This window comes from Lepidochelys kempii, chromosome 8, assembly GCF_965140285.1.
Source record: "Lepidochelys kempii isolate rLepKem1 chromosome 8, rLepKem1.hap1, whole genome shotgun sequence".
NCBI classification, from domain to species: domain Eukaryota; kingdom Metazoa; phylum Chordata; order Testudines; family Cheloniidae; genus Lepidochelys; species Lepidochelys kempii.
Window position 1 is genome coordinate 3,846,582 of NC_136387.1, and position 14,107 is coordinate 3,860,688.

Consider the following 14,107-nt stretch of genomic DNA (forward strand, 5'->3'; position numbering starts at 1 on the left):
ATGCAACTGAGGTGGAGGAAGAAATCCGCAAAGCGTTTTTAAATTCTGAATTAGATAATTCAGCAATCTCTAGTTTTTTCCCATCCTCTGACTACTCGTAAGTATTAACCCATTAACTATTTCAAAATATGAGAATAAGGAGAAAGGGTAATTTCTCACACATTTTATCTCAATTTTAATGTGTTCATAATCAGCTGCAGGCTTGGGCCTTAGTTACAGATGTGTGACAATTATTCATACTTGAAAAATGAATTCATGCAGGAGCCCTGTCTCTTTAAATTCAGAGGTAATGCAGATAGTGAGCTCTCTGATAAGTTAACTCTTTTGGCCAGGGATAGTAAACAAAAGAAAGGAGGTTACACTGGCACTGTGAAACGACTTCTCCCAGCAGTGCTCAGGGGGGTGCGGACCTTTCTGGCCCTGTGATAGCCAGCAAAGCATTCAAGTATGTGCTTCACTTTAAGCACATGGGCAGTCCCACTGAATCTGGATATGCACCTGACGTAAGATCCCTGTAATAGAATGCTAAACTATATTATACTATTCAGCCTCTGGGTGGTGCTGTGTGTAACATACCTTAGTGTTAAAGCACCTTGGGGTACGTCTACACTGAGATAAAACACCCCGGCACTGAGTCTCAGAGCCCTGGTCAGCTGGGTTGGGCAATGGGGCTAACACCTGCAGGGCAGACGTTTGGGCTCAGGGTGGAGCCCGGGCTCTGAGACCCTCCCTGCCTTGCAGTGTCTCTCTCAAGGAAGGAAGCTCTGTTACCAGTCCATATCTGGTAACGAAGCCTGACCTGCGAGTAGCAGCCCTGCAACCTGCCGTGTACAAGTCATATGTGACAATCCCAGCCTTTCCTATCCCCCGGCTTGAAAGCGTTCTGGATCTGATTTTGGCAATTTGTCCCCATCTGTAGTTAACACGCAGCAGCAGGCTGACAGCTAAAGCGAGACAAGGTAAAAACGGGTCCACAGAATGAAGCATCTTAAAAGCAGTGCTCACAGTAACGCTGAGTTAGTCCAGTAGTCTGAGTGGCTTCTATAACGCTGCTAAAATAACAGGCACTCCAGCAGAGCTATTCCGAGAGAAACAAAAACTGAAATCTTAAAAGAGGCCTTAAAAAGGGCAGATTCTGCCCTCGGTTACACCTCGGTAAATCCAGAGTAACTCCAATGAGCTCAACTTTCTTACTGGAGCCAATGGATTTCCCCCAGATTTAGACAGAAGCTGGCCCTGTATGTGGAGCGGTGAGGCTCTGAATCGCATGGTTTGCCCTAAGGACTGGGGACAACAATATGAAAGTGGATCCGAAAGGTACAAATCCTCCCATCTCAGATCCGTGATGAAGCACCACCATGGTCTCACATTGGGCCAGCCCTGCTGACACAAAGAAGCATCACATTCCCAGGTGTTAGGCAGACAGAGATTTAGCACGTTGGCATATCAGCCTTTGGAGAATTACCAGGTCATTGCCATTACCACACACTTGCTGCCAAATGCCTGGATCTGACAGCGGACCCTTCTGCACTCCTGCTCCCACTGTCAGACAGGCATCCGAGGTGGATTAGAAGCCAAGAGAGGAGGCAGTGGGTATGGCGAGGTAATGTCTACATTGCAATGAAAAGCCACGGCTGGCCTATATCAGCTGACTTGGGCTTGTGGAGCTATAAAATTGCAGTGTAAATGTTTGGGCTTGGGCTGAAGCCTGGGTTATGGGACCCCACATGGGGGAGGGTCCCAGAGCCCAGGCTCCAGCCTGAGCCCGAATGTCTATACTGCAATGTTATAGCCCCGCTGCCTGTGCCAGTTGACACGGGCCATTCGCGAGTGTTCTATTGCAATGTAGACATACCCACCGAGTTTTCATTGCCTGCACTGAAAAGGGCTGGAGGCAGGGGAGATTTCTGACTTGGCTTCCCAGGTGTGACCTGCCAAAAACATGGACAATGTTCAGCGTTATACATGCTGACCCAAACTACTTGTGTTAAGCAATTCTCCAGGCCCAGGACCTGTGAATTCCCTGAATTCATTTATAGATCATAGGTTCACTAATCAGAAAACCTCTGCATCATGTCTCACCAAGGCTATTTCCCCAGTATTTCCCCTGACTGCCCCTTCAGCCAAACACCGATTGTCATGCAATACACTCCGCCCCCACCAACCCACACCTGCTAATTAGTCTGATGATTTCCATCATTTGCAGGTTCTTCGTGGAAATAATTTAAGGCATACAGACCAGCAGAGCTTGTTATTAGGTAATATGGAAAGTGTTCCTTTTCATTTCTCCGGCAACACTAATGTAATTACCCTGAATCATTCTCAGACTATGTAGGCTGTAATTTTCAAGGCAACATTACCATTAGAGAGTCCTGTTCCGTGAGATGGCATGGGGCTTTCTTACATTCTAGATGATATTCACCAGTAGCATAAAATGTCTTCATTTACATTTTCCATTTACATGTCTCCATACACAGACACAGAACCTTACCCACCCTTCCCCCCCTACTCTTAGCAGGGCTGTCATGAGAAATGCAAAAAAGAGACCTTCATGATTAATACTATACAGACGTAAGAGCAAATATTCTGTTGGCAAGGCCAATAATGATTCTTCTATTAAAGTCTTAATGTTCTCTGTATTTGTTACCCTTATGTGAGCACCCCTGGCCTTGTTCATTCACAAATCAGGTTAAATGCACGCAGCTGGTCTACAAGCTTCATTCTAATATACTGTCCTGATGAAGAAAAATCTCCACCTTGGCCTGGAATAATCATCTTTCAGGGGTGAAAGGTTCGGTTTCCCTGCTGGCTCCATCATGCTCCTCTTTCTGAGTGCAGACATGTCGTGCTACCTACATTTAATGCAGGTACAGTCACTGGTCAAACTAGTTTCAGAGTAGCAGCCGTGTTAGTCTGTATCCACAAAAAGAAACTAGCAGTCTGTGTATAGCACAGTCATTTCCCTTCCACTCCTCATGATTTTTATTCTGTTGGGAAAGAAAGCTGCGCTTGTTTCTGTTACTCGCTGTACTTTTATTATATGATGGGATATGAGACCATCTGATGCAAGAGAATTTGGTTCTACAGAGTTCTACAGTTCTACTCTTCGTAAGCAGCATCTCTGTATTTTTACAAAGCAATTAATGAGATGTTGGTAGAACAGTAACTAGACAGACAATCTGTTACCCACAAACCACCTTGGATGCTGCCATCTAGTTTAATGAGCTGGGCTACCTCATCCTGGATGCCAGGACTTGCAGATAATACCATGGAATCTTTCACTGCCTTCTTGACAGCTCCTTGAGATGAGCAGAACTGACCATGGCGCAGTGTGTCGAGTGGAAAGGGGAGCACTCTGCTAAATGAGCATTGGCATCCCCCAAACCCTCTTCCCGCTGCAGTGTCAGCCACGGGCCATGAGGTCAGTACCCCGCCAGGTGTGGGGTTTGTAATCCAGACCCTGCGGCAAGGAGATGACAGTGCGACTAATTGAGTTACATGCGGGATAGCTCAGTGGTTTGAGCATTGGCCTGCTAAACCCAGGGTTGTGAGTTCAATCCTTGAGGGGGCCATTTAGGGATCTGGGGCAAAAATTGGGGATTGGTCCTGCTTTGAGCAGGGGGTTGGACTAGATGACCTCCTGGAGGTCCCTTCCAACCCTGATATTCTATGATTCTATGATTCTAAATGTTGCAGATTCTTCCTCTCTGCAGCCACCCTGCAACTCATCAGTAAGAGGAGATTAGACACCTGCAATGGTACACAGCACATCTCATGGCTCTATATGCGTATAGAGGAAGGATGGGGGGGATACTGTTGTGCCTCTCAAGATAATATATCAAGTCTCAGTAAAAAGAGACTGAGAGAAAAAGCTTAAAAGGGTGGTTGACAAGATCATTGAACTAGACCAATGTTCCCTGGGAACCAGTGGAGAACAAGAGGCAATGATCTGAGAAACCTTTTGATGACTGGCTGAGAGGAAATCTTGCCTGGTCTCAATGACTCCAGAATTCTCAAGAGGGGTGAGGGATATATTTTCAGGGTGTTTACCTTGAAGTTCATGGAGACACCACTGGGCAAAAATTCCAGAATCTCACCGATCCTTACAGATCTGCATCAGATCTGTTGATCCCTGAATCTGTGTTTGAAATCCAACCAAATGGAGGAGTGTTTTCCACTGGCACAATGTCTGATAGCATGGAAATCACTTGAATGGAGAATCCTTTTCTCTTCCACTGTAACTGTTGCTTCTCAAATTTCAGGCAGATAAATTTTGCCTTCTAGGTTCTGAATGACCTACTGGAGCCTGAGTTAGTGGATCCTTTCTGTGTGGCAGAACCTCAGCAGTTCTGTCAATTGGGACAAGTCTAGAAAGTCCAGCAACAATGGCTTCCTTGTTCAGAATACAACAATGAGAAAATCTGTGCCGGGTCCCATCTGATCTTTTGCAAAGTTCTGGCTGAGACAGAGTCAGAAAGGCAGTCTTTTGGGTCTGCTAGGAATAGAAAGCCCAGAGGGCTTCTGAAAAGAGACCTTTGAGATGGCCAAAGAAGATGCGTGTCTTGTGAATGATTTGGGGGTTCAAAGGGGGTCTATCTTCAGTTATCCAAATCTTTCTGTTGAGAGGGGGGGATGCTATTGGATTGAGGCTCCACTCTGCTGCCGCTGAGTTTGCCCTTGATGTGGAGGGTGTGCAGCGATGGAAGCTCTCTCCCCCTATCAAGCTGGGGAGGGGATTGAGCTTTCCTGGAGTGGAGGATCAACCAGGACCCTCCCTGCCTCTGGAGATCTACCACAGCAACCAGATGCTTTGCCCCAATTCAAAGACAGTATCTTTCTTTGTTTAAAAGTTATAAATAAAGCTGCCACAGCTCTTCCAGGCCACCGCACCAGACCGCTGCAGACCTTAGTTCCAGTATGACACACGTTACCCAGGGTTATGCAGATATAGTGTTATGGCTCCGGACCCTTCCCAGGCAGAGGTGGAGGGAAAAAACTGTCTAGCCCATCGGCTGGAGGGGCTTAGGGCCAGGATTTTAAAAGGTATTCTGGCACCTGACTCCCATTGAAATCAATGGGAGTTAGGCATCTAAATACCTTTAAAAATTTGACCCTTAGTCTTCACTCCAGTGATAGACAGGTCTGGTACTGCCTCCAAATTTCTGTGTTAACTAAAGAACCATAGTAAGGATCAATGGATCTGCATATGAAGAAAAATATATGGTTTCAAGACAATAGTTGAAGGGGGATGTGTGTATTCCCTTCTCTTCCTCTAAAGATTTAAGATTCAATTCACTATTCAGTCCTTGTAATTTTCTTTTTCTTCTAAACTTCTTTCTCGTAGGAGAGCCTATAATTATAATCATGGATTGTCTAAGAGCACAGTGGTTCACACTCCAGCAACCTTCTCCCATACGAGACTGCTGAAATCTTTATTATGGTTGTCAAGGTTCCTCCCTCACTCTGAACTCTAGGGTACAGATGTGGTGACCTGCATGAAAGACCCCCTAAGCTTATTCTTACCAGTTTAGGTTAAAAACTTCCTCAAGGTACAAACTTTGCCTTGTGCTTGAACCTTATGATGCCACCACCAAGCGTGTTAAACAAAGAACAGGGAAAGAGCTCACTTGGAGACGTCTTCCCTCCAAAAATATCCCCCCAATCCCTACACCCCCTTTCCTGGGGAAGGCTTGATAAAAATCCTCACCAATTTGCATAGGTGAACACAGACCTAAACCCTTGGATCTTAAGAACAATGAAAAAGCAATCAGGATCTTAAAAGAAGAATTTAGTTAAAGAAAAAGTAAAAGAATTACCTCTGTAAAATCAGGATGGTAAATACCTTACAGAGTAATCAGATTCAAAACATAGAGAATCCCTCTAGGCAAAACCTTAAGTTACAAAAAGACACAAAAACAGGAATATACATTCCATTCAGCACAGCTTATTTACCAGCCATTTAAACAAAAGGAAATCTAACACATTTCTAGCTAGATTACTTACTAACAAGTTCTAATACTCCATTCCTGTTCTGTTCCCAGTAAAAGCACCACACAGACAGACAGACAGACCCTTTGTCCCCGCTCCCCCGCCCTCCAGCTTTGAAAGTATCTTGTCTCCTCATTGGTCATTTTGGTCAGGTGCCAGCGAGGTTATCCTAGCTTCTTAACCTTTTACAGGTGAAGGGGTTTTGCCTCTGGCCAGGAGGGATTTTATAGTTCTGTACACAGAAAGGTGGTTACCCTTCCCTTTATATTTATGACAATGGTCCTGGAAGCACAGATGCACTTTACTTCCTTAACAAACTACTGTGGATAAATGAAAAGTTCATCTTTACAGCTGGGCTTTATTCCTGCTGTAACCAAATGCACAATATAGGTGGAAACCTCTCCAGGTTTGGCTGCTTTGGAATTTTCATCGCTGCCAACAAAAGTATCCTGATGTGAACAGCAGTGATGCATGTCATGCCCCACCCTTAATGCTAAAAATAATCCCCACACGCTCCAAATACTCTCCAATGGGAGCAATAGATTAGGAAAAGGCAAGCAGGGCTGAGGGACAGTTGAAGCACTGGCTCCTCCACCCAAGCATTCTTGTTGGGGAGAGTAGCAGGCGCAAAGGCAAGTAAGCTGTTCCTTTTCAAGAGCTAACAGTAATTTACCTTCAGTATAACAGGGAGCAATGTCTCCTAGGACTTCCCTTGGGCTGGTACCACTTACATACCACCCCTTGGTATGTAAAATCTAAAATCACAATCTAGCCCTAAGAGATATTGCATTTTTAACCTGGTTAGTTAAAAGTCCTTCACGGCATCCTCTAATCATTCGGCAATGCCTGTCCACCTCATGCCACATCGCTTAAATGGTACGGTGGCATGGGAGTAAACTTCCCCCACACTTAGAAATAAGGAAGTAAGATGCAGTTATATTCCAAAGTGTTAAATTAAATCCCTTTCCCACTAAACCACTTACCAAATACAAAGTTAATCTCATGAATAGCTTAATGGTTTTGCATCATTCTGCCTTACAGAAGATATGCACAGATGAAATCAATGCGGGACATTTATTCACTATTGCTTATGAAACATTTTTTAAAGGATGCTGAAATTTAAGTAACAGGTAACCTACTGAGCAGTCACGATGCCCTGTAACATCTGCAGCAGGAGCCTACTGCCCGAGAAGGCCAGAGGTTGAGAGTTTCTCAATAGAGTAGTAAATGAGTATCTGAACTACTGGCCTGAAATAGCACTGGCCTGTTCTCACCTCAGCCTCACAGAACAGTCTCACTTAACTATCACTCTGGCTATTCATCATCACAGAAATAAAAAAACAAAACAGCATGACATTGACTGCAGAACTCCCCATCCACACAACCACAGAGAGGTTAAATCCATTCACTGTAACAAAACAGCAAAGGGTTCCGCTGCCTTCACAGAAATCACGCAGGCTTTTAGGGCTTCCGAAGAAAAGAAGTGGCGTGTGCAGGGAAAACTACATTGAGTATTTTCTGGAACACTGCCAGAGTTTTGCTGGTTTTTTATCTGATACAAACTATCTCCCTGTCTCGTGCCCCCCTCCCCCCCACCCCGTTCACGTACCTGGTTTTATTATTCTACTGCAGAAACTCCACTGCAAATCTTTCAAAGGTTAACAGGCCTGTCCTGAAAGGATAAGAACCAACCTTGCTACAGTCAGAACATTAATGTCCTATATTACCCCAAGTGTGCTATTTTTATAATAGTTAGCAGCCTGCAATCACCAGCATCTCAGTAACTGTGTAAGATTGACAGGGGCCACAGAAGGGAACAATAACACAGTTGTAGAGCAGCCAAATGGACATTAATGACAGAAGGAGGAGTGCTAGGCAGAGATGGGCTCCACCTAACAAAGAGAGGGAAGAGCATCTTCGCAAGCAGGCTGGCTAACCTAGTGAGGAGGGCTTTAAACTAGGTTCACCGGGGGAAGGAGATCAAAGCCCTGAGGTAAGTGGGGACGTGGGATACCGGGAGGAAGCACGAGCAGGAGAGCGCGAGAGGGGAGGGCTCCTGCCTCATACTGAGAAAGAGGGACAATCAGCGAGTTATCTCAAGTGCCTATACAAATGCAAGAAGCCTGGGAAACAAGCAGGGAGAACTGGAAGCTCTGGAACAGTCAAGGAATTATGATGTGATTGGAATAACAGAGACTTGGTGGGATAACTCACATGACTGGAGTACTGTCATGGATGGATATAAACTGTTCAGGAAGGACAGGCAGGGCACAAAAAATGGGGGAGTTGCATTGTATGTAAGAGAGCAGTATGACTGCTCAGACCTCCGGTATGAAACTACAGAAAAACCTGACAGTCTCTGGATTAAGTTTAGAAGTGTGAGCAACAAGGGTGATGTCGTGGTGGGAGTCTACGGTAGACCACCGGACCAAGGGGATGAGGTGGACGAGGCTTTCTTCTGGCAACTAATGGAAGTGACTAGATCGCAGGCCCTGGTTCTCATGGGAGACTTCAATCACCCTGATATCTGCTGAGAGAGCAATACAACGGTGCACAGACAATCCAGGAAGTTTTTGGAAAGTGTTGGAGACAATTTCCTGGTGCAAGTGCTGGAGGAACCAACTAGGGGCAGAGCTCTTCTTGACCTGCTGCTCACAAACCGGGAAGAATTAGTAGGGGAAGCAAAAGTGGATGGGAACCTGGGAGGCAGTGACCACGCGATAGTCGAGTTCAGGATCCTGACACAAGGAAGAAAGGAGAGCAGCAGAATACAGACCCTGGACTTCAGAAAAGCAGACTTTGACTCCCTCGGGAACTGATGGGCAGGATCCCCTGGGAGAATAACATGAGGGGGAAAGGAGTCCAGGAGAGCTGGCTGTATTTTAAAGAATCCTTATTGAGGTTACAGGGACAAACCATCCCGATGTGTAGAAAGAATAGTAAATATGGCAGGCAACCAGCTTGGCTTAAGAGCAAAATCCTTGCTGATCTTAAACACAAAAAAGAAGCTCACAAGAAGTGGAAGATTGGACAAATGACCAGGGAAGAGTATAAAAATATTGCTCGGGCATGCAGGAGTGAAATCAGGAAGGCCAAATCACACCTGGAGTTGCAGCTAGCAAGAGATGTTAAGAGCAACAAGGGTTTCTTCAGGTGTGTTAGCAACAAGAAGAAAGTCAAGGAAAGTGTGGGCCCCTTACTGAATGAGGGAGGCAACCCAGTGACAGAGGATGTGGAAAAAGCTAATGTACTCAATGCTTTTTTTGCCTCTGTCTTCACGAACAAGGTCAGCTCCCAGACTACTGCACTGGGCAGCACAGCATGGGGAGCAGGTGACCAGCCCTCTGTGGAGAAAGAAGTGGTTCGGGACTATTTAGAAAAGCTGGACGAACACAAGTCCATGGGGTCGGATGCGCTGCATCCGAGAGTGCTAAAGGAGTTGACGAATGTGATTGCAGAGCCACTGGTCATTATCTCCGAAAACTCATGGCAATCGGGGGAGGTCCCGGACGACTGGAAAAAGGCCAATGTAGTGCCCATCTTTAAAAAAAGGGAAGGAGGAGGATCTGGGGAACTACAGGCCAGTGAGCCTCACCTCAGTCCCTGGAAAAATCATGGAGCAGGTCCTCAAGGAATCAGTTCTGAAGCACTTAGAGGAGAGGAAAGTGTCCAGGAATAGTCAGCATGGATTCACCAAGGGCAAGTCATGCCTGACTAATCTAATTGCCTTCTACGATGAGAAAACTGGCTCTGTGGATGAGGGGAAAACAGTGGACGTGTTATTCCTTGACTTTAGCAAAGCTTTTGACACAGTCTCCCACAGTATTCTTGACAGCAAGTTAAAGTATGGGCTGGATGAATGGACTATAAGGTGGATAGAAAGCTGGCTAGATTGTCAGGCTCAATGGGTAGTGATCAATGGCTCCATGTCTAGTTGGCAGCCGGTATCAAGTGGAGTGCCCCAAGGATCGGTCCTCGGGCCGGTTTTGTTCAATATCTTCATAAATGATCTGGAGGATGGTGTGGATTGCACACTCAGCAAGTTTGCAGATGACACTAAGCTAGGAGGAGAGGTAGATATGCTGGAGGGGAGGGATAGGATACAGAGGGCCCTCAACAAATTAGAGGATTGGGCCAAAAGAAATCTGATGAGGTTCAACAAGGATAAGTGCAGAGTCCTGCACTTAGGATGGAAGAATCCCATGCACCACTACAGACTAGGGACCAAATGGCTAGGCAGCAGTTCTGCAGAAAAGGACCTAGGGGTTACAGTGGACGAGAAGCTGGATTATGAGTCAACAGTGTGCCCTTGTTGCCAAGAAGGCCAATGGCATTTTGGGATGTATAAGTAGGGGCATTGCCAGCAGATCGAGGGACGTGATCGCTCCCCTCTAATCGACATTGGTGAGGCCTCATCTGGAGTACTGTGTCCAGTTTTGGGCCCCACACTACAAGAAGGATGTGAAAAAATTGGAAAACATCCAGTGGAGGGCAACAAAAATGATTAGGGGACCGGAACACATGACTGATGAGGAGAGGCTGAGGGAACTGGAATTGTTTAGTCTGCGGAACAGAAGAATGAGGAGGGATTTGATAGCTGCTTTCAATTACCTGAAAGGGGGTTCCAAAGAGGATGGATCTAGACTGTTCTCAGTGGTAGCAGATGACAGAACAAGGAGTAATGGTCTCAAGTTGCAGTGGGGGAGGTTTAGGGTGGATATTAGGAAAAACTTTTTCACTAGGAGGGTGGTGAAGCACTGGAATGCGTTACCTAGGGAGGTGGTGGAATCTCCTTCCTTTGACGTTTTTAAGGTCAGGCTTGACAAAGCCCTGGCTGGGATGATTTAGTTGGGGATTGGTCCTGCTTTGAGCAGGGGGTTGGACTAGATGACCTCCTGAGGTCCCTTCCAACCCTGATATTCTATGATTCTATGAAGACCCCAGGAAAGATGGAAGGGGAAAAGACGGGGGAAATAACATGGCAGGGGAGTGGGATGCAGAAAAACTCGGACAAGGCCACCTCCATCTGTTAGCTTTATAAACCAACTGGATTTTGTGCTGCTATACTTCAGCACTGCATAGTCTCACACGTGCTGCCTGAGAGCGTTTCAGATGGATGGCAGTCCCCATGTGAAATTAACCACAATGTTTGCTGGGTGGGTCAGAAGGGGTCCTGCTCAGATCTCCTGACAAGAAATGGTACTTTTACATTCAAAGTTATAGTGGCTGAAGACTCCAAAACCAAATCAATGGAAACAAACACACACACAAGATGTGCCTTTGTGCACTCAGGATTTATTTAATATGTCATGACGTGTCCCAGAACAGCAGGAGCAACCTACATGCTTCAAATCAATGATTACTTTGAATAGGCAATTAACAAGAAACTTGTGCTGTGTTTCTTTATTCATAGCATCAGAGCACATTGAAAAACGAATACTTCACCCTCGTGGGTCTGTCCTCTATGGATTCCTAAGCACTTTGCAAAGTGGTACCATCATTGGGCCTGATTCTGATCTTACACCAATTCCTCAGTGGTGAAACTCACCCTAAAGCTCTCTGACATTTAACATGTTTGGCATGTGTACACTCCTGATATGCAATTAACCTCCTATCGCTGTCAAATTTACCACCTAGCTATCAAGTACTTTTAAATGTGGGGGGCGGGAAATCTTCCATAAACAGATACATTCCTCTTCAGGGATATTTAGAATCATGTGTCCTTGCTAACAAAACAACTTTGTAATAATTTTGATTTGAAGTCTGTTCATTCTTACAATTATTATTAAATAATAGTAGAGGCTAGAGGCTCCAAACAAGATCAAAGCCGCAGCATGCTAGGCACTGTGTAAACACAGAGTAAGCCATTACTGCACAGGTAATTCGGGTCTGAGAACCTAGGTTAGCCTAGCCCAAGTGTGAGTGAACACCAAAGCCTTCCCCATGTTACTGTATCCTCACTGTTTCTGCACTCTGTGTGGGGTGGGGGGGAGACAGGGGGCATATCCCGTAGTTCTTTGTGCTGAGATGCTCCAGGAGTCTTCCCCGGTGTACACTGTGTACATTGTGAGAGAATATGTCTGTCCTTCTGGGCAGGCCGGGGTATTGGGGAAAGACATGGGAGGATTATCAGTACTCAAGTGATTTTAGCTGCATTCTCACTGCAAAATGGGCAGGTTCCAGTCTGAGTGAAAGCAGCGCTGGGGCTCTCACCAATTCTCCAGTCAGGTCAGCTAGCCCAGGCTTAAAGCACCTCTAACCCCATGTCAGAGGATTGTGTGTGTGGATGGCTTTAAAACTCCCTGTAAGAGCCCAGGTTAACTGTGCAGTGAAGACATGCCCGAAGTGAAAGAGAATCCCTGTCCCTATTTACAGTCTAAATAGACAAGACCAAGAAAGGGTGGGAGGGGCAAGAGATGTGAAGTGACTTGCCCAAAGTCACAACGGCAGAATCAGGATTAAAACCCATGTCTCTAGACTCCCAGTCCAGTGCTCTGTACACCAGGCCATGCTGCTGCCAAAATTACTAATAAATCCACAGTCTATTTGTTTAGGGTATTTTGCTAAACTAAATCACAAAGCCAAATCCTCAGCTGGTGTGAATCTGCATAGCTCCATTGATTTCATTGGGGCTACAGCCATTTACCCCAGCTGAGAACCTGACACTTGAACTTCGTTAGTACATTGACGTCTATTGGTTCTATTTCAGATCCTAAAGATAAAAGCTAAATATCGTCTGCCTCAGTGATCCATTTTTAATAACCATCCTGTTTGAATTTTTAACACTTGAAAAAATAACTGCATAAATCTTCCCATCTTCCTACATGCAAATTTGCATGATTAGCTGCAAAAAACCCATCCACACCTGTACCTTTTAACTGCAAATAGTGTTTATGATCAAACAAAAAATATCATTAAGTAAATTTAACTAATTTTAAAATAAACTAATTAGAAGGCAAGGATAGTCTCTTTATGGAACATAAAAAGAGTCTACTGTTTCCAAAATACTATCAAGCTGTATATTTATGTCCAGGCTTTGCATGCCCACATATTTACCTGAAGCTTTATAACGTCAGCCAACATATCCACAGTATTTTTGAAATAAGACTGTAATTTCATAATAATTAAATGGTAAAAGATGCTCGAAGATTGTTGCTGAGTTCTTATCCTTGACAAGAGGAGGAAGATTAAGTCAATAGGACTGCTTCTGTGCGTGTAAAATTACACATAAGCTTAAATCTGTGCAGGATCAGTGCCAAAATGTGTAGAAAAATGTAGCAGCCATGATACCTTTAGTAACAGTCCATACACAGCATTGGACACTGGAAACTGTGTTCCTCAGAGAGGGAATTTCAGTTAGGACACTATATTGAACTCCTGTTTTGTTTTTTTTTTCAAAAAGTGCAATCAGATCTTTAACTTCTTTCTGAACAGCTACAAAACAGATAGGAGATGCCTGTTTAATCCTTAGCTGCGGTGTAACAAGGAACACAACCCCCACAGTCACTCTGTGGAGCTTCTAAGATAGTAGAGATGTTCAGATACTATAATGCTGGAAGCCATATAAGTACTTAGATGGATGATGATAATCCATAGCTCTTCTATAGTACATCAGAAGATCTCAAAGGACTCCTAATCTTTAATGTATTTATCGTCTCAACACCTCTGCGAGGTAGGGCAGGGCTATTATCCACCTTTTCACAGGTGGGGAACTGAGGCACAGAGAGGCTAAGTGCCTTGCCCAAGGTCACACAGGAGATCTGTGCAGAGGAGGGAACTGAACCTGTATCTCCCACATCCTAGGCTGGTGTCCTAGTCACTGGACCATACTTCCAATGGTGAGGTATCAGACAGACAGAGAAGCAGGTAAAGCTATAGTCAAAGGATGCCTGGATCGACGGACATTTGAAACCAAAGACGACATACCAGAGGTGACTCTGAACCACTTCTACAGCACAGAGAATACTGCCACTGCAAAGTAACACTATTAAGCTGACATTTTTAAGACTAGTTTTCTCACCATTCCAGCATGACGTTTGGGATATCCACATCAGAATTTAGGCATGCGCGCACCTATTTTATGTGCCTGTGTGCTGATTTGAGCCTGCAGATGCAAAAT

General features: G+C 45.0%; 1 protein-coding gene across 7 annotated transcripts in view; it reads right to left on the reverse strand.

Moving 5' to 3' along the window:
* SGCD (sarcoglycan delta) overlaps nucleotides 1-14,107 on the reverse strand; it is a 572,369-nt gene that overhangs the window by 219,366 nt on the left and 338,896 nt on the right. Inside the window, exon 1 of one of the 7 annotated variants that reach the window (XM_073355248.2) lies at nucleotides 7,598-7,683. The exons of the other annotated variants lie outside the window; for them this stretch is intronic. The gene's annotated coding sequence lies outside the window, so the exon portion shown is untranslated. Of the gene's footprint in view, nucleotides 1-7,597; nucleotides 7,684-14,107 lie in introns of those variants that run through there. 7 annotated transcript variants of the gene reach the window in all.